At 38.9% G+C, this 21,384-nt stretch overlaps 1 long non-coding RNA gene across 1 annotated transcript in view; it reads left to right on the top strand.

Moving 5' to 3' along the window:
- The window catches only part of LOC140896275 (uncharacterized), a 160,470-nt gene extending 139,768 nt beyond the window's left edge, over window positions 1-20,702 (top strand). Inside the window, exons 5-6 of the long non-coding RNA XR_012154499.1 lie at window positions 916-1,025; window positions 20,259-20,702. This is a non-coding gene — a long non-coding RNA (uncharacterized LOC140896275). The remainder of the gene's footprint in view (window positions 1-915; window positions 1,026-20,258) is intronic.
- The last annotated feature ends 682 nt before the right edge of the window (window positions 20,703-21,384 follow it).

The raw sequence follows: 21,384 nt of genomic DNA, 5'->3' as shown, positions 1-21,384 counted from the left end.
ACAAAATAATACAATAAAATGGATTTATTTTATCTTAATTTATTTAAAATGTGTATCGACAGAACTGGAGTAAAATCCATGAGATGAAATATCTTGTTTGCATGAATATATTGAAAAATTCAGCAGAGTTCTAACTAAGGGGAAGGAAAGTAAAATCTTTGCAATGAAGGGAAGAACGTGGGCCCTGATTTTAAGACTCTGAATGGAAATTACTGTAGTGATGCAATTCACACAGTTTCAGTTAATATGCAGGATTTATTGTCAGGTGTTCAAAATTAAATATGTGCTCCAGACTGAGATTTGGCATGTTATCTCTGTCTTGGGGTAGTATCTGGTGGCTAGAGCACAGAACTGAGAGTCAGGACTCCTAGGTTCTGTTCCTGTTTGTGCAACTGATTTGAAATGTGACCCACTCACTTGGGGCACAGTTATGTGCCATTTGAAGTCAACTGCAAATCTTCGTTTGAATTCAGTAGTGCAGGATCAAATCCTCAGTACTAGATTGTACCTTTAGTCACAGCCCTGAGTGAGGCATATCGCTGCACTCTGCTGGCAGATGTCTGAGGCACTCCTCTGTGGCCCACTTTTTCTTGAGCTCGTCTTTTCCACTTAGGTGGGAGTATGCGGAATCAGCACTTTACAAGCTGTAACATCTCTTCCTCCCCCGACTCTTACTTTGCTGCCTAGGAGAGAAGGGTTGAAGCCATATATAGCTGTGTTGACACTCCACTACCTGCAAAGGTGGAAAGTCTGGTGCACAGCATCCGTTCATCCACCTATGCCTAGAGTCATGATCCACATGGTAGACACTTCATTCTTTGCATCAATAACATATATTCAAACATTGTTTTTTTTTATACTTGATAGCAGTAAGGATGTTTTTGTGATAACAGCTTTTGCTTTTTTGTTTTTCAGAATAGTGGTGACAAGCAGTAACCACAGAAACAAGTGTACGCTGTTATCTCACAGGGGTAGCTGTGGAGCTAGGCCTGCATGGCTTTGCTATTGTCAGCTAAGTGTTCTTGGTGAGTAGTACCATCAGCCTGTAGAGATTTTATGGGCCTAAACTTGCTTGAACTGGGCTTGACTGCATTAACAGGGAATTACATGACACAGACTTTAGATGACTGGTTTATCTACTTGCAGTGTTACTTCAGCAGCCAGGCTTCCTTTACAGCTTGTTACTTAAAGACCACAGGGGTTACACTGTCAGTTGATGTGTCATAATGTAAATTATATCAAAATAAGCATAGGATTAGTGGAGAAAATGATATCACCAGAGCTTTGACCAAATAATCACCAGAAAGGCAAAGGGGAGGGGGGAATAGTTTTACTTTGTGTAATGACCCATCCACTCCCAGTCTTTATTCAAGCCTAAGTTAATTGTATCCAGTTTGCAAATTAATTCCAATTCAGCAGTCTCTCGTTGGAGTCTGGTTTTGAAGATTTTTGTTGAAGAATTGCCACTTTTAGGTCTGTAATTGAGTGACCAAAGAGATTGAAGTGTTCTCCGACTGGTTTTTGAATGTTATAATTCTTGACGTCTGATTTGTGTCCATTTATTCTTTTGTGTAGAGACTGTCCAGTTTGGCCATTGTACATGGCAGAGGGGTATTCCTGGCACATGATGGCATATATCATATTGGTAGATGTGCAGGTGAACGAGCCTCTGATACATTTAATTTAATTGTAAACTGGATACAATTTAATTTAATTTGCAAACCGGATACAATTAATTTAGGCTTGAATAAAGACTCGGAGTGGACGGGTAAGGTAACACAAAGTAAAACTATTCCCACCCCCCTACCCCCATTCGTCAGACGTTCTTGTCAACTGCTGGAAATGGCACACCTTGATTAACATTACAAAAGTCTTCCCTCCCCCCCCACCCTGCTCTCCGGCTGGTAATAGCTCACCTTAAGTGATCACTCTCGTTACAGTGTGTATGGTTACCCCCATTGTTTCATGTTCTCTCTATATATAAATCTCTCCACTGTATTTTTCACTGAATGCATCTGATGAAGTGAGCTGTAGCTCACAAAAGCTTATGCTCAAATAAATTTGTTCGTCTCTAAGGTGCCACAAGTCCTCCTTTTCTTTTTTCATAGTTAAAATAACATTTAAAAATGATGAGAAGTTTGGACTTAAGTCCTAAGGGCTTCTGATGATACTTATCATAATTGTTGCCCCCCGTTTGCATATACAGAATCACACATCTAAGGGTGATGGTATGTGCAGGTACTATTTTATGTATGCAACTATCTGTTTGCATATGACCAAAAATGTTCATTTGCAAACACTGGAAGTGCACTTTTGGGGGCCCTAAAATGAGATTTGTGAAGCATTGATGGGTGAACCTCAACAAATCTGGAGGTTGGTTCAGTTCAGAAAAGTATCCAAAAATGCAGATGCTTATTCTACCTGAGCCACTTGCTTTTGCAGTACTGTACTGAAAAAATTGTGAAAACTCCAGACAGGTCAAACGAAAATCCTGGATATGGAAATTTGAGGGGTGGAATCCAAACTGGAAATCAGATGCAAATTTTGCAGCAGGCCCATGTCATTTTAACAGTTCAAGTCAAAACCCTGAATCCGAATATCCCTCAATTTTGAGCTTGAGGAATATTGAAAATTTTGATCAGAGTTTTAAACAGGCTAAGCCTCTCTCTGTTGACAATGGACTTTTTCATGAGACTCCTGGTACTTTCTGCTTCTGGTTAGGCTTGGATGGGGAAGTGTCCAAACACATGGAAAAGAGAGCCAAACTCTTTTGTATTTTAGGAAATTACTATCAGGTTATGAGCAATCGAGATTTTTCAAACTGTTTTCATGATTTTTTAGCATTCTCATGAAAACCCTTCATTTATATTTAAATATTTCTCACATTTTGCTAGTGCATGAGTCAGACAGTCAAACTCATAGAAATGGATTAGAACAAAAGCAGGACTGGCTAGTCTATTTTCACTGTTCCAGATTGGAGGAATGCAAGAATGGAAACAAATGCCACTTATGGTGAAAAATGAATTGGATTAAAATATTAATTTCTATAATACAAGGATTTTTATGAATAAAACAGCTAAGGAAATGTGTGTTTAAAATGTTTGGCTAAATCATCCCCTCCTCCTCCATAAGCAAGGGACTAAATACCTTCTAGATCTCGTCCAGGTGCGGGGTGTGTGTGTGTGTGTGTGTGTGCGCGAATGTGTGTTGGCAGGGTATTGTCATTCCTGGAGCCCCTTCATAGGTGTTCTATCATACGCTTTCTCAGACTATGCATCCTGGCCCTTCGGCTGCGTGGGCCTGAGAAGTGTCTTGGTGGAGCCTGAAACACTGGTCTTGTTGTTGTTGTTGTTTGCACTCCTGAAAATACCATGAGGCTGCATGAGATTTGCCGTTAGATTTCCTGTGTGCTTGTTCCAGCTCCAACTAAAGCCTCCTTCACACCTAGAAGACCTGCAGGGTCTGAATAGGGATTCCCCTCCACTGAATACTCCTGGCCACCCAGGGCTACTGTGGTGATATTGTTGCTGACAGGGAGATTCTTCACTCTTCCGTTCTCAGTACTCCTCTCTGCAGATGCTCAGCCAGCCAGTGTGGAATGGATACCCAGAAGCATGGGAAAGGAGAAACAGTAGCTGGCTACTTTAGAGCCTTGCCAACTAGGAGATGACAGGCTAGGGGAATGGGGACCCATGGGGAAACTGGCTGGTATGATGGGGGTCTCCTGTTGAGCCCCTTCTTCCCTTGTGTTCTTGTAGCTCCATTCTGTCTACCTTAGAGTCCCTGTCACTTGATCCTTTCACAGGTCCCACTCCAGTGTCAGTTTGGATCAGCCTTTCTACATTTGGATAAACCGTGGGCACAGAAATCAGCTGTGCCCAGCTACAGGCTATGATAATTGCATATGTATTCTAGTTTCCAGCAGTTGTTAATACGTATGAATTGTCTCTAGGGGGTCAGAACTTCTGGGCTTCAGTAAAAGTGGACCAGATGGTAAAAAGTTTGAGAACCGCTGTTACAATGGGGCTGAGGGTATGTGCATGGGGATGGGGTTTCAAATGAGACCAGCTGGGAGATAGCTGCCCTGTGGCACTGTCTTGCTATAATCCTCTGGGAATTCCCTGCCTACATTGATGCTGGCTAAGCACTAACTTTGGGGAAGGGGTTCTCTAACTGGGCTGTCATGACCACCTGCCTTTCCCATATTGCTGAGTGGGAGAAGGAGCTGAGATAGTCACAATATGGAACTTGTTGCAAGCCACTGACTCTCTCCCTTGGCTCTCTGAAATGTCCCTGAGAGGAGGTTCCAGAGAAATGTCCCTGAGAGGAGGTTCCAGAAAGAATGGCTGGTGGTTCTGACAGAAGCATGCTACTGTGGAGACGGTACTGTTAAGTGGTGGGAGGCAGTGCAGAGGCATGGGGTTTCTACACAGATGGTCCTGGTCTCCAGTGAATCCTTGAGACATTTGTGTTCTGTTGGCCAAGACACCTCTAAGTTTCAGGAGGATGCAAAGCCTGCTTCCCATTGAATGACATGAGAGCAAACAAGCAGTTTCTGGTGCTCTGTGTGGATTAATCCAAGTGATATGGGTCATTGTTTTTAACCTAACAGTGTCTCTTTGAAAGAGTTTCAGAGGAACAGCCGTGTTAGTCTGTATTCGCAAAAAGAAAAGGAGTACTTGTGGCACCTTAGAGACTAACCAATTTATTTGAGCATGAGCTTTCGTGAGCTACAGCTCACTTCATCAGATGTTTACCGTGGAAACTGCAGCAGACTTTATATACACACAGAAATCATGAAACAATACCTCCTCCCACCCCACTGTCCTGCTGGTAATAGCTTATCTAAAGTGATCAACAGGTGGGCCATTTCCAGCACAAATCCAGGTTTTCTCACCCTCCACCCCCCCACACAAATTCACTCTCCTGCTGGTGCTAGCCCATCCAAAGTGACAACTCTTTACATAATCAAGTCGGGCTATTTCCTGCATAGATCAAGGTTTTCTCACATCCCCCCCACCCCCATACACACACAAACTCACTCTCCTGCTGGTAATAGCTCATCTAAACTGACCATTCTCCAGGTTTAAATCCAAGTTAAACCAGAACATCTGGGGGGGGGGGGGGGGTAGGAAAAAACAAGAGGAAACAGGCTACCTTGCATAATGACTTAGCCACTCCCAGTCTCTATTTAAGCCTAAATTAATAGTATCCAATTTGCAAATGAATTCCAATTCAGCAGAGCTGAATTGGAATTCATTTGCAAATTGGATACTATTAATTTAGGCTTAAATAGAGACTGGGAGTGGCTAAGTCATTATGCAAGGTAGCCTGTTTCCTCTTGTTTTTTCCTACCCCCCCCCCCCCAGATGTTCTGGTTTAACTTGGATTTAAACCTGGAGAATGGTCAGTTTAGATGAGCTATTACCAGCAGGAGAGTGAGTTTGTGTGTGTATGGGGGTGGGGGGGATGTGAGAAAACCTTGATCTATGCAGGAAATAGCCCGACTTGATTATGTAAAGAGTTGTCACTTTGGATGGGCTAGCACCAGCAGGAGAGTGAATTTGTGTGGGGGGGTGGAGGGTGAGAAAACCTGGATTTGTGCTGGAAATGGCCCACCTGTTGATCACTTTAGATAAGCTATTACCAGCAGGACAGTGGGGTGGGAGGAGGTATTGTTTCATGATTTCTGTGTGTATATAAAGTCTGCTGCAGTTTCCACGGTAAACATCTGATGAAGTGAGCTGTAGCTCACGAAAGCTCATGCTCAAATAAATTGGTTAGTCTCTAAGGTGCCACAAGTACTCCTTTTCTCTTTGAAAGAGGTGTGGGATGAAGGTTGAGTTTGTTTCCAATATTATCCAAACCAATTTGTCCATGTCTTCTAATTTTTGTTGTGTCCAAAAGCCCAAGACTCTTTAATGTTTTTTTAAAGGATAGTGGTTCCTTGTTCTAAGTAGGAAAACAGTCTTTTACTTGTAAGGAATTTATTATAAAATGACTAGTATGTTACATAGTATCCATAATAAAAAGCATAGAGCAATTTTAGTAAAGCTAATTTTTATGAAAAATTCAAGAAAATAATTATTTGACTCAATGCAATTTACTAGATTATTTTTGTAAATTTCAAGTATTTACTACTCTCTCACAGTAAAAATAATTGTGCAAATAATAATGAAATACTTCCAAGAGTTGGGAGTGACTTTTTTTATTGTAACTTGAAACTCAGATCAAATGTTACAGCTGTCATTGAATATTTTAGATGCAGCAAAGTTAAAATGAGGGTGAGATTCAGTTTTAAGTGACTGGATGTTAAAAACCAAACAAGTCCTTCAACTGCAAATAAATCATGTTTTGGAAGTTAAATGTCAGATTAGCACTTTTAAAAGCATAATTTTTCTTCATTGACTTTAATTAAACTCAGTATATACTCACATGAACCTGATGATAATAGAGTAGTTTTGAAAATATAGTGTACCTTTGTGCCAGGCCTTTTTTGTCTTCAGCTCCCCAGGCAGTGAACGTTACAACACTTGCTGAAGGGTTGCAGAACAGAAAGAGAGTTTAGTCTTTGGGTTTTTTATGTGAAACTGAGGAATACAAAAATCATAATCTGGATATGAAGAGCCAGTGGCAAAACCTTCCATTAGTGTCAGACCTTATGTTTTCCCACTGGGCAGTGACACTTGCCGGACTACAGGGCATGGCTGGGGACACTGATTTAGTGTGATTTATGAAAAAAAAATGTGCAGAGCTGCAGAAAGGCATTGGCTGAATAGAATGTGAATTCTGTTCTGGTGTGTCTCCTGCACATCATTTCATAGTTTTAGCTAGGAAAAAAAGAAGAAGGAACACCATGAACATGAGAAGGAATACCATAAACATGCAGTAAGACTGGGTAGGAAATTAAATAGGGAAAACAAAATAATATTGAATCCATAGGCTATGGTTTTATCAACTTTTGTGTCCGAGTCTTGAATGAGCACAGCATCTTGTGTTGTGTTGTGTAAAGTGAACTGTTAACCAATAAAAAAATCAACATTTACCACTATTTCTGTATAGTTAAATACAGTACAGTAAAATAACTAGGATATCTCAGATATCATTCTATGGTAATGTTAAATACATGGGGAGTTTTTTGTGGTGTCCAGTCTGAGTGTGTTTGCAAAATGTTATATTTTGTAATGGCCTCTTTTCTATACAAATAGCCTTTAACTTAGTGGGTACATTCAACAGTGGAAGAAATTGTCAGCATTTGAATATCTGCCATCTTCTATTTGAATTTAACCAAAAAGAACATTTGTGTCTGCAAAAAAGGCAAGTAAATGTTTACATTTTTATTGTGCATCTTTAAAGAGCTGGCCCCTTTAAGTGAAGAGAATCCACTCCCCTGTGCCATCAAAGGTGCATCCTAATATGACCGGATTCAGAAGGTAGCATCACATCTGGGACTAATAAATAGGACAGGAGAGCAGCAGAGGGCCTAGCTTGCTGGCCTTTCTGAACCAGGGCCAGGGTGACGGGGGAAGGCTGGTGCTGGAGACCAGTAGAGGGTTAGCCAGCTGGCTTTCCTAAGTCAGGGCCAAGAGGCTGCAAAGGGCTGGGTGCCATGAGACCAGGAGAAAGGCTAACTAGCTGACCTTCCCCAGGCGGAAGTGTTTTTTGTTTTGTTCATATTGCTTGTAAGTGTGACAACCAGTTCCTCTGCTGGAACTGAGTGTAACCAGAGTTTTTAGGGTTAACTCCATGGGCTACTGAAGTTTTATATACTACTCCAAAACAGTACCTTATCTGCAAAAATCAGGTGGTTTTTCCTCTCAATCCTTCTATATGCAATAGTAGAATATTACTGTGAGTTGGGTGTGGGGAGAGGGTAGGGTTGTTCTTAGGATCCCTCCTTAAGGTGTGGTTCTTTATAATTACAAAGCAACAGCTACAGGGTTAGAATACTCTGCCAATTTGCCTGTCCTTAGATTGCAAGCTTTTTGTAGCAGGGATTGTTCTTCATGAGTGTTTGGAAAGCATCCATCACACACTGGGTTCTACCACAAATTAAATAAGGCAAATAGTAATTAGAGAAATTTAAAAGAGACATTTCAATCAAACTTGGATTTTGCTTACTAGTGAGGCCCTATCCCACCGTCCTTTGCTGGTCCCTTATCTCCATCCTGCTTCTTTTGTGTTTTTTGGGGCTTTTCTGACACATGCCATCACCTTTCTTGGCTCCCCATTCTTCCTTGCCTTCCCTTCCACTTTCCACCTGCTTCCTGCCCCTATAGTCTTATAGTTATGAAAGAACAGTTTCCCCCTCTCCTCTTGACATCTCTGAGCATGGCTGACAGACCTCCACTCCCTCTTGAGCTTTTTTGGGGTAGCAGCTAGTTGGTCCTCCAACGTCACTTTCAGGGAGGCCATCAAAATGGGACCCATTCCCTGCCCCCTCCCGTTCCCTTGAAAAACTCTTTAAGAGAAAATCTCTGAGGTTTTTCCATATTGAAACAACTCTCTCATCAACATATGGTTGTTTTAGCAAGACAGTGATATTGTCAGACTTGTAAGTCTTAATGAATTCCTGAAATTCCAAATATGAGAACTGAGGTTTGTTGTCAGTAATCAGAACTTGTGCTATTCTATGCCTTGCATATTGTGATTTGATATGGGTAATTGCCATTCTCCTGATTTTTTTTCTTTGTTTTTTTTTAATCTCCGTAAATTGAGTGTAGTAATCTTTTAACAGTAACAGTTAATAGTAAACAGTCAAGGTTAAGTATCTTTTTCTTACTCTTTGCAAAACTTGACCCAATCTTACATTGTGTTCATTAGGGTTCATAGCCCAAGTTAAGTAATTAACTATTATAATTTCATTTTAGGTGACCTCTGCAAAGGCTTTTTGAAATAGAGCTACAGTGGAATTAATATCAAATAGCATTCACATACATGTATAACATCCAAATGGAGAATTAAAAGTCGTGATTAATTGCACGGTTAAACAATAGAATACCAACTGAAATTTATTAAATATTTTTGGATGTTTTCTACGTTTTCAAATATATCAATTTAAATTACAACACAGACTACAAAGTGTACAGTGTTCACTTTATTGTATCTTGGATTACAAATATTTGCTCTGAAAAGTGATTAAAAAAGAAATAGTATTTTTCAATTCACCTCATACAATAGTGCAATCTGTAGTGCAATCTCTTTATCATGAAAGTGCAACTTACAAATGTAGGGTTTTCTTTTTTTACATCACTGCACTCAAAAACAAAACAGTGTAAAACTTTAGAACCTACAAGGTCACTCAGTCCTACTTCTTATTCAGCCAATCACTGAGAGAAACAAGTTTGTTTACATTTACGGGAGATAAGGCTGCCCACTTCTTAATTACAATGTCACCTGAAGTGAGAACAAAGCTTTGCATGGCACTGTTGAAGCCGGCATTGCAAGATATTTACATGCCAGATGCACTAAAGATTCATATGCCTCTTCATGCTTTGGCCATCGTTTCAGAGGACATGCTTCCATGCTGATGACACTTGTTAAAAGAATGCATTAATTACATTTATGAATTGTATGTTTCCTGCTCTGTTTTACCCACATTCTGACATATATTTCATGTTATAGCAGTCTTGGATGATGACCCAGCACATGTTGTTCATTTTAAGAACACTTTCACTACAAATCTGACAAAATGCAAAGAAGATACCAATATGAAATTTCTAAAGATAGCTACAGCTCTTGAACCAAGATTTAAGAATCTAAAGTGCCTCCTAAAATCTGCGTGAAGCATGCTTTGAGAAGTCTTAAAGAGCAATATTCTGATGCGGAAACTACAGAACCCAAACCACCAAAAAAGAAAATCAACCTTCTGTTGGTGGCATCTGACTCATGATGATGAAAATGAAAATGCATCAGTCCGCACTACTTTGGATCGTTATCTAGCAGAACCCGTCATTAATGTGGACACATGTCCTCTGGAATGGTGGTTGAAGCAGCAAGGGACATATGAATCTTTGGTGCATCTGGCATGTAAATATCTTGCGACGCCGGCTACAATAGTGCTCTGTGAACGCCTGTTCTCACTTTTAGGTGACATTGTAAACAAGAAGCAGGCAACTCTTGCAAATGTAAAATGCAAATGTTTGTCTGAGTGATTGGCTGAACAAGAAATAGGACTGATTAGACTTGTAGGCTCTAAAGTTTTATGTTTTTATTTTTGAATGCAGGGTATTTTTTGTACATAATTCTACACTTGTAAGTTCAACTTTCATGATAAAGAGATTGAACTACAGTACTTGTATTAGGTGAATTGAAAAATACTAATTTTGTTTTTTACAGTGCAAATATTTGTAATAAAAAATAAATATAAAATGAGCACTCTACACTTTGTATCCTATGTTGTAATTGAAATCAATATATTTTAAAATGTAAAAAACATCCAAAAATATTTAAATAAATGGTATTCTATTATTGTTTAACAGCGTGATTAATCGTATGATTAATCACAATAATTTTTTTAATTGCTTGACAGCCTGTGTGTGTGTGTGTATTATTTTCCTTAGAATACAATGGCATAGTACTCCAGAATCCATCTTAAAGGATATAAATCTGCCATTAATATTCAGCTCTATTTGTCAGTCTGAAACAGGTTGTTCTTAAGCATTGTGGGGGTAATATTTTCTTGAGTAGTGTATTATACAGTCTGAGACATGAGCAGACAGATCTTCAGCATCAGACATAAAATGTCTTCTCTTTAACTAGAATAAACATATCTGAGCAAATTCTACTCTTCATTTAAAGTTTAGCTCCCCTATGTGCCTTTCAGATTATCCCAAAGTATTTATAATTTACCAGATCATATTCCACACTTATCTAATTTTTGTAGGATTCCTTTCAAGGCTACATGATAATAGAACAACTTGTAGTGGCTAGTGACCTTCTCCAGCAGTAATTTCTTCCTTTGGGCATTGAAATTGATTTTTCTCATCCTGACATGTGAAGATTCAAAGGATACCCCTTGCCCCAACTCCCAAGAGCATACAGTGGCATCAAAAGCAGAGCCCAAGAATGCTGTAGCTTTTAGGGCATTAATTGTGGCAACATCAGAAAGAGCACAATGCGTTTAGGCAGTTCCCCTCTGTGCTGTGGCACCACAGAGTTCAGAAACACTGTGCACTCAGGGCTATGTTTTGACTTTAAAAGCCAAAGCTGTTTTTGGGTGTGTGAAGATGTAGCACCTGAGTGATAGTGGCTGGATGTATTCTGCATGTGAAGGGCAAAGGCAGACAGAATACGTTCAGTGCCACAGGGGAGGTTCACCAAGCAGCTGCATTCTGGCTGCGCTTTGGGCAAGCGGAGCCCCTATAGTATCACTTGCACAAAGGCAGCCGAACTCTTGCCCTAATAGATTTGTTGTTGAATATCGCGTTAAATGCTCTGTCCGTGTTAAGATGTGCATAGTCCCCTTATGTGGTGAGAAAAGGAATTTTTGAAACCAAATCTGAAATCCATGCTTAATTGCATAGTGTAAGAATTCCACATGAATGTCAGCATGCAGTCAGACATCTGAAAGGTTCCTTGTGTGAGTGCAGCACCTTGCAATCAAAGCACTAGTTTATCATGTGGCTGTCTAGAGGGATAGTTGGAGGAAAAAAGATCTACACCTGTAAGTCTCTGATGCCTGCAAATCCATTTCTGGCTATATGTATATAGTGCTAAATATCTATGAAATACAACATTGAAGAAAATGAAACATAATTTATCAATAAAACAGACAATTGCTTAGAGGTATGAACTTTTATTTTCAGGAAAATATCTCAAGTTCAAGAAATACTTGCCAGATCAAATATTATTACAGGAAAACAGGCAAAGTACCTTACATTAGAGAGGGCTGCATTTTATTTTTCCTTTGACCGTATGAAAGGGGAGTGAGAGGTAAGGGAGCATAAAATAAAATTGTTACTTTAGAAAATGTTAAGTGAAAGTATTTATCCTTCATTAAATAAATTTTTTGGTGCTGTATATGGTGCTGGAAAACCAGGTGTGCCAGCCCTTGCCAAGTCTGTAGGTGTCAGCTGAGCACTGACAATTCATAGCTGGAAACCAGACCAGCTCACCTATATATTAGTGGTGTTCAAGATGAGTGTTAGACTTGTAAGAATGTGTTTAATGTTTAGATTCTATAAAATGCTTGTAAGTTGCTGCATGCATTAATCTTACTTGTAATACCTGTATCCTGCTATAAGGTAATATGTAAGTTTTGCTTTATAATTGAAAAATGCCTGCTCCGATTTGTGAACCTAGGCAGGAAGAGTGGTCCCATTCCCGCCCCCTCCCTGGCCCATCAGGAAGTATTATCAAGACTAAATGGGCCATTGTAGGACAAAGTCTTTGTTGATTGTCTCATCCAGCCATGAAGAAGTGATGTTCAGGAGCTCTCATCCCTTCAGTTTAAACTCTGAGGGAAGGGTGTATAAAGATGCTCACAAGAAGAAATGGTTCTCTCACTTTGCTTTTTGGACTCATACAAGGGCTGGAGCTAAGAAGCACAAAGCAGAGATCCCTAGGGTCAACTCCTAAAAGACATTAAGTGGACAGATTATTATATCTCTGTCACCTTTTGGAACCAGACTGTGACTCATTTGTGCTTATATGTTGCCTGCTTTAACCTGTAAATAAGTCTCTCATTTCTTTTTCCTAGTTAATAAATCCTTAGTTTGCTATAGTCTACCAGTGTTGTATCTGGTGTGAGATCAGAGGTACAAATTGACCTGGGGTAAGTGACTGGTTTCTTGGGACTGGGAGCAACCCAAACATTTTGCAATTTTTGGTGCAAGTGACCATTTATCACTAAATCCAGCTTGCCTGGATGGATAGATTTGAGTGCTCTGTGACTCTATGATAAGACTGTTACAGTGATCCAGGAGTTCACACTTGTTACTGGGTTGGTGACTATTCATGACTATGATGAGAAATAAATTAATGTTCTGCATATTTAACAGAGTTGAGTTAAAATATTCCCTTTAATGAAAAACAACGTTTGCTTGGGCTGAGTATGTATCCCTGGTATGTTTACTTTCCTCAACTACTGATTGGAGAGCAGTCATGGAAACAGTGAATTTTTTCAGTGATTATTAGTGAACATGAATGCAAAACACATATTAAACTGGAGGAAATAGAAGTATTCATCTAGAAACCTGACTTTGGGAGTTACTCACCCATTCCAGGAACAGAAATAATACCATGTCACCTCTATGCTATTTACTATATTTAAATGTTACTATTTCTTTGCCATTCCAGGCACTTAGTCGCTATTCAGAAGGGGACCAGCATAGCAGACTAGCAAGTTACATTATTGCCTTTCAATGTTTACAGGTTTATAGGTTTATAGGCAGTAAAAGCAAAGCAGTGGCAAAAAATTATGCAGGATGTTTAATTTTAAAAGCACTTAGATATTGTACATTTGTTGCTGTTTTGACAATTTATCCAGTTTATAAATATATTAAATTTATTTAAAAATAAGTAAGCAAGTAACAAACATGATAGGTCTGAGGTTATGAATCCTCCTCCATAGTGTTTTAAATGATAAATCCAACCATAGTACCAGAAGCCAAGTGTTTGCACCTCAGTCTGATTAAGAAGTTAACATATTGTGGCAGTAATTCAGAAAGAACATCCTTCTCTAGTTTTATTCGTTTCATGTTAGCTTTTCATGTACATAAAAAGGACCTTGCTTGGATGCTCATTCTGTGCCAGCAATTAGAACTGGGAGCAATGGGGTCTGTTATGGGTTACTAGGTTCAGACACACTACCTTGGGAGTTACCCTGCTGAAATGTAGTGCACACATTCTCAAAAAGGTGTTAGCAGGTTAGAGGGAAAAGTAAAACTTGCAAAGAGGTGGAATTAGATAAGTGGTTATCTCTCCTTCCATTGAGAAAAGTGTGATACATCCTGAAGTGAGTCTCTGATTTATTGTCCTGTTTTACCTTTTCCAATAGAAAGATCTTTATTATGAAAGATATTTTCAATATCTCACCTTAAGGAAAATTTATTTTTGATCTATCAGATTGCTATAATGCCAAGGTGATCTAACTTTGCCAGAATGCTAAAATATCATCTTGGCATTTCCAGAGGAGAGAAAATAGCCAGAATCAAGAGAGATGTGCCATACAAGCATTACCTGGAATGGTTCTTCAGAAGACCATGACTAGGTTGATTGGTTTCTCCCCAGCCCCTTGATTAAATGGTTCAAAAGTGGCACTTCCACGAATGAAATTATAACATTAAACACCTTGGATGGTAAATAGGACCTTTGAGATAACATCCTAGGAATTTTGTTTATAAGTGGACATGCCCAGCATGACTTTAGTGAGACAAACAGTAGAGTCATTACTAGGCTGTGCGAGAGGGGCTGAGCAAGAAGTCTCCCATAGTAACAGTTCCTGCATTCCTTAAGAGCTTCCCAGCCAGGATGCAAGATGTCAAAATGGAGGTGGGCAGGAGGTGATTCATGTCTCTGTCTCCCCTTGTACACCACACCCAGTGCATCTGTGGAGCTGTTTAGCACACTGAGGAGCGGTTTGTAACAGCTGGCCCAGAGTTTTCACCCTTCATGGTTCCCCGGGGCTCCACATAACTCCCTAAACCAGGGGACTGTCATGGATACCATGACCTAGCTTTGTAAGGGAAAATATATTTGAGCTTGAGATCCACTCCCAGCACAGTACAGCAGACAGTAATGCGAAAGTATGAGTCTGAGAGTTTATAAACCAATGTAATTTTGGGGTTACTATAAAATACTTGGAATGACAGTAGGTAGGAGAATTCACTAATAGAATTAAAGCTATGCATGCTTCTCTTAACAACATACACACAGTGATTAGAAAAAGGCTTCTGTAACCCACACACCTCCTGGGTGTGGTGTTCTGTCCCATCTAGTGGTACCGAGACCATTTAGAGAGAGAGAGAGAATTATGAATCTGCTCTACAGCTTTAGTTAATAGCCAGTTGGCTTTTAGCTCATGCAGTGGAGGCTCATGCACTGAACTCCAGAGGTCCCAGGTTAGATCCCACTCACCAACGGCCGGGGACTGTCAGTGAGACACCTCAACAATGAGTTGGGAGCATTCCTTCATTCTGATTAGTAAAACTGAAGATATAGATGCTTCTCAGTACATTCAGCACAGAAATAATCACATATCAGTGAAGTGTAAGATTCTGCTTAACATTACTGTTAATCAGAAGAAAATTGATCAGCCAATACACAAAGCATTGAGTAGAAAAATGAAGCAAGGGAAATATAAAATGTATTCTTTAGCTGTAGAATAGCTACAGACCAGTGCAAGGACTATAAAGTATACTAGAATAAGGAAGTGAATTTGTACGTTTGTAGGCAAAACTTTGTTATAAATAGTTACATGAAAAATGATGGAAGGGAGATGGCAAACTAAATGGATGAATTAAGCTGCATGTATAAGGTTTCATCATAGGAATCTAAACAGCAGTCATTAAATATAATTTTAACAAGCTCTCAAGAGCAACAGGATAAGTAATTGAAGAGGCAACAACCCATAGGGGGGCTGTAGCACATTTTTCCTTCAGTGATCATGACTGGACACTAATTATAATGGTCAGTAACACCACCCTGTAGCGCGCAGAAGAGTTTCACAACATCTTTACAAGAAAATGTCATGAAGGGGAAGACAAAGGCAACTTTGTGTATGAAAGAAAGAGTGATATAAGGGGGAAGGTGGCAATAGAACCTTCTGGAGAAGATCCAAATAAATGAAGTTAAATGAAACCAAGATTCTTCTGTTCAGAAGGGACAAAAATAACAAGGAGAACCTGCATCTCTATTAACTTCCTCTTGACAGTTGTCAAAGTATCTGCAATGCTAGGTTTTATTGAACCAAGATTATTACATAGGCTGTAACAAAAAGTGCAGCACAGATAAGTAAAGTTCAGCATATTCATTTGCCATGTTGGAGCTCACTCTTCCGCCTGCCACATTTAACCCCTTAATGCACCCTCTCTGCTCCCTATTTATGTTCACCCTCTTTATAATTAACATCCCATAAAGTTACACTCCTACAGTATATTTAATCTCAACTCGCTGCACTGTAACCATTAACCCTCTTTATGTAGAATATTCATTCGGTTTCTGTACAGTAGCACACCTTATTACTTGTGTATGCCATGTATCAACTACAAGCAAGATCTAGAAGTGCTGCAGTCCTTATCAAGAAGTTTGCTAAGTCAGGTTCCAGTGAAGGTCCATTCAGTTCCACAGAAGGTCATGTTAAAGTGAGGATTCTGTCATGCTTCCACATAAACATATTCAAAAGACTAAGAAAGAACTCTGTATCACCACATCTTATTTCTTTCTGAGAAAATCTTCTGAAAACTAAAGTAATGGGAAGATGGAATTAATATACTATAAAATAACACCTAGACCAAATACATATTTTTTCAGACTACTGGTGCATACGTACAAAAGGGTTAAATTTTAAAAAGCAGCCTCTATTTTTGCACCCATATTTACACAAATTTTGGGCTACTGTTATTTGCAGGGGAAAATTAGGTCATTTACTGTAGATTCATAGATTCCAAGACCAGAAGGGACCATTATGATCATCTAATCTGATCCATATAACACAGGCAGTAGAATTTTCCCAACATAATTCCTGGAGTGGATCTTTTAGAAGAACATACAATCTTCAATTAAAAATTGTCAGTGATGGAGAATTAGGCAATGTTACTCTCACTTACCCCTTGGGCCCACAAATTAATTCTTTGGTGTTTACATGCCCAGTGAAGACCAACCTTAAAATTTGGCCCCAGAGTCATAGCTATACAATCAGTATCTTATGAGCTCTTCAGTCTCAGTCTTCTTTTCCCTCCTCCCTCAGTCCCTGTCCATACTCATATGTCTTTTTATGGCATCGCTGAATTGTGAGACAGGAGTCACAGCCAACAGTTCCTGTAGTGGTCCAATCTGGAACTACACCTCTCATTTCAACTTTCCCTTTGTGCAAAACATTTTAACATTTTTTAAAGTGATCTTAGAGGATTTAAATATCGCAATGCATTACGTAAATGAACCCCAATGCCAAAAATATGTCCTCTTTCTTTTACAGCCCAACACAGAAAGTAAGGGCTTTATATGCTTATTAATTAGTTGGGGATTGGTCCTGCTTTGAGCAGGGGGTTGGATTAGATGACCTCCTGAGGTCCATTCCAACCCTGATATTCTATGATTCTGTGATAATTGTGGTAGAATACGAAAACAAAGGCAGACAGGAATTTAGAGGAAGAAAATATTCACAGGGAATCAGCAGTAGTCTTGTGCAAAGATCACAAACCTCAATTAATTTGGAGAGTCCATAAAAATGTCTAGATATTTATGCAAAGAGAGCAAATGTTAAATTAAAGTATTTGCAAAAGATTTTCAGAGTTCCTTGAATAAGGGAGTCCACAGCTTTATGTTTCTAAAAGATTCTTCAATCTGTTTTAGAATTTGCAGGGTTTTGTGAAGGAACTGGTTGTCATAATGGTAAAATTAGTTGTGTGCCAAATCCATTTTCACTTCTACTTCTCCATCCCCACCTTTTATGGAATTTAAGAATCTTGGGTTTTTTGCTTTAGCTTTAGATATCTAAAAAAGACATCAGAGAAATACAAATGAAGCCACCATTGAGAAACTCAGAGAGTGCTTCAGTTAATGATGTCATACTCCCATCACTGTCATGCTCCATGACCTGGTGGATCCAGCGGGCAGTATTGATGGTGGTCTGGAACATAAAATTAGCTTTTTGATTACTGCCAGTGAATTTAGAGGACTTTAAATTCTTGGGCTAATGAGTTTGCACACCAGAATTATTCTGATAAGCAGGGCTGGCTCTAGGTTTTTTGCCACCCCAAGCAAAAAAAAGAAAAAAGAAAAAGGGTGACTGGAATGCCGCCCCTGGAATTGTGCCGCCCCAAACATGTGCTTGCTTTGCTGGTGCCTAGAGCTGGTCCTGCTGATAAGGCCCTTCAATTTCTTGTTCAGTATTTAAAACATTTATTTCCAATGGGTAGTGCTTAAGGAATCCATGTGTACAACTATGCTCCATTATTTAGATAATTTCTCCTTTCTTAGCCCTGCTAAGCTTGACCCTTCTGCAGAGATGAAGGTAACTACTATGTTATTTACCTTCCCAAGGATATAGCTAGATTCTACAATACCCATGAAGATATTGGAAAATCAGTCATCTATTTTGAAAGCACATGAGTAAAGAAGATCGTTGTGAGGCACATACAGTTAACTATACAGTGTGGTTATTTCAGAAGTGATGTGTAGTGTATGAGATTTGGCAGGCTTCCTTGAAAATCACACAGAACCTGTTTTCCAAGTGGAGGGGCTCTAAGCAAGTTTTACTGACATTTAAGATTACTTGGAAAATCTTGAATGTAGGTCATGTTTTGGGTACCTGTTCAACTGTGCACTGCTTTTTTACCCTCTCATAATACAAGAACATGGGGATATTTAATGAATCCAAGGGAGCTATTTTAAAAGTGCTAAAAGGAAATATTTTTTCACATGATGCACACTTAGCCTGTGTGAACTCTTTGCCAGAAGATATATTTGAGGCCAAGGGTTTAGCAGGATTTAAAAAATGTAGATTTATATGGATAACAAGAAAATCTAGAATTGTTACAATAAGTGTTAAAAACTGAGGTTGGATGAGACACTTCCATGTTTTAGGGCTGAGCCAACCTCTAGCTATTGCAGGGGTAAGGGAGAAGGTAGCTACCTACTGCAGGGGTTCTTGCACCTTCCTCTGAAGTAAATAGTATTGGCACCTGTCAGAGACAAGATACTGAAGTAGGTGGGCTGCTGGTCTGATCCTGTTTGGCAATTTCCGATGCTTGCTGCAGATGGACAAAAACATGAGGAGGAGTGTGTCCCTGGAGCAAAGTGGCGAAAGCTTCTGCTTAGTAAATAGAGGAATGGGAACAGATTTTGCTCCAAAAGCAAAGTTGCATCATTCTGGTGTTCTGCTGAACTACTCTGGGTTTTTCACCAATAGTATTCTTAATAGAAAGATGGCGTGTCCAGCAAAAGTATATGCAATTCTACAGGTTTTAAATCCCTGGCCTGAAATCAATCAAATAAACCAGGCACCTCTTTAGGTCTGTTTGGAAGAATCTTGGGTTCAAAATGGGCAAGGGGGAGATTGTGCATCATTCTTCTACTGTGTCGTCTGCTGGGGATGGACATGTACTTTTTGCCATGTAAACTTCGTAGAGAAAAGAAAAGGGGTACTTGTGGCACCTTAGAGACTAACCAATTTATTTGAGCATAAGCTTTCGTGAGCTACAGCATCCGATGAAGTGAGCTGTAGCTCACGAAAGCTTATGCTCAAATAAATTGGTTAGTCTCTAAGGTGCCACAAGTACTCCTTTTCTTTTTCCGAACACAGACTAACATGGCTGTTACTCTGAAACCTGTTCTTACAGAAAGGATATATTATTGTCCATAAATCATCATGTACGTGAATGACTCTGTAAAATAGTAAAAATGAGAGTTACCTGCGGTGGATTTACAAACCATTCACAGACATTCTAAAGTTTATAAAACCAGTCTAGTTCACCTTATTTTGGGGTTCAAAACATGGATAGGTGCTCAAAAATGTTTGCAAAAATGTTGGTGAACAAGAGCCAGTTGAGCCATGAATCCTGGCTAGCTTTTGGTAGAAACATGGTAGTTTCGGCTGAGTTTCCTTCAAAGCAGCAACTTGAAGTGAGAGTCAGGGCATGCGAATCCAAGGTCATCCAAATAAAAGCAGAAGTTATTAGAATTTATAAATCATACTAAAATATTCAGTTTTTATTTAATCTACATGTACTTCAAGCTTTTTATAGAAAAGTCCTGTAGAACTGAATAAAGCCAATAGAGTTATTTAGAAACATTAATAGGGTTCTATAGAAATGACTCCAAAAATATACAGGACAGTATAGCTTTGTGATAAGTTTTCTGAACTACTACATAGAATTATATGTAATTTAAGTAATTTTGTATACAGGGAAGTAATTTTGTATACAGACGTAACTGAAATTCTATGTTATACAGGTCAATTTAAATGATCTAACGGTGCCTTCTGGCCTAATCCATGAAATCTCTTCATTATATTTTATATAGTAGTCCTATAGAAAAGCTATCTTTTTGTTAAATTCTATGAGACTTTTTCCACTCGTATTTCCTTTTTCTATCAGAGTGTTCTCCACAGCCTGCCTTCTGGTGCCAAATGGAAAAAGATGGATTAGAAATATAACTTCTGGAAAATCCATGACTGAGGGTGAAGTAAGAATGATGGATATCTATACTTCAGCTGAAAGGGTAAAAATTTGATCCACAGCACTGGGCTGGACTTATGCGTGTGACAATTATGAAAGTAACAGATAGCTGTGTGTTAACTCTATACTATAAGATTTTACAAAGTTCTAACCCTGTTTTTCAGAGCTGTGTCCTTTTCTTATGAAGGCAGGAAGTCTTGGGATAAAGCTAATTTTTATTTAGAATGCACAGTCTCCACCATTCACAATTTAACAAGCTAGATTAATTATAGCTATTTATTGAGTGTTTAGCATGTCAGATAACTTGGAGGTTAAATGTTACTATTGAGTGTAATTTTCAACAGACTGTTTGTTTGCATGAAGCAGAGAAGAAAACAATACAAGCACAACACATTCAAGCTTGATTTTGTATAAATATGATGATGATTTTAGCTTTTTTGTATCTTTTAGAAAAAGATAAACATTTTGAAAATGTAGTAACCGTAGAGAATGAATCTCATGTTTTTTGTGCAAAATTTGCTTTTTGCAATTTAAATTATGACTAAAAATATGTGTATAAAAACTGTCAAAAGTGAACTTAAATAGTGCCTTTGGAGTATGCTGAAATTAGTTTTCCTTATGACCTATTTGTAAATCATTTGAACCAAATAGCTCAAGCTGAACATGTAAATGTGTTTTTGTTTTTACCGTAGAGGTGAGGTCAGCAGAAGTCCGCAACAAATATGATTGCTTAGGTGGAGGTGACATGATTTACTTAAATCAGGCAATTTCCCCATTAAAGCATTGAAGCCTCAACTCATAAAGAGTCTCTTTAGCAGATGAACTATAATGTCTCCAAGCATTTGTCATATTAGGTGATTTGAAAGGAAAGAACAATTATAAAAATGAATGTAATTCTCTGAAGAAAAAAACCTGCAGTCTCTTGTAGCAGGGGATGGTTAATTTTGAGCAGCAAAAATCGGGTTTCTTCACAGCAATATAGCTTCTGTATAAATGTTGCGCAGCTTAAATATAAAAATGTGCAGGTTCCTACTGTTGGGTTAGA

This window comes from Lepidochelys kempii, chromosome 12, assembly GCF_965140285.1.
Source record: "Lepidochelys kempii isolate rLepKem1 chromosome 12, rLepKem1.hap1, whole genome shotgun sequence".
In the NCBI taxonomy this organism is placed as follows: domain Eukaryota; kingdom Metazoa; phylum Chordata; order Testudines; family Cheloniidae; genus Lepidochelys; species Lepidochelys kempii.
The sequence above is the reverse complement of the archived record's forward strand: the minus strand, read 5'-3'. Positions and strand labels throughout refer to the sequence as shown.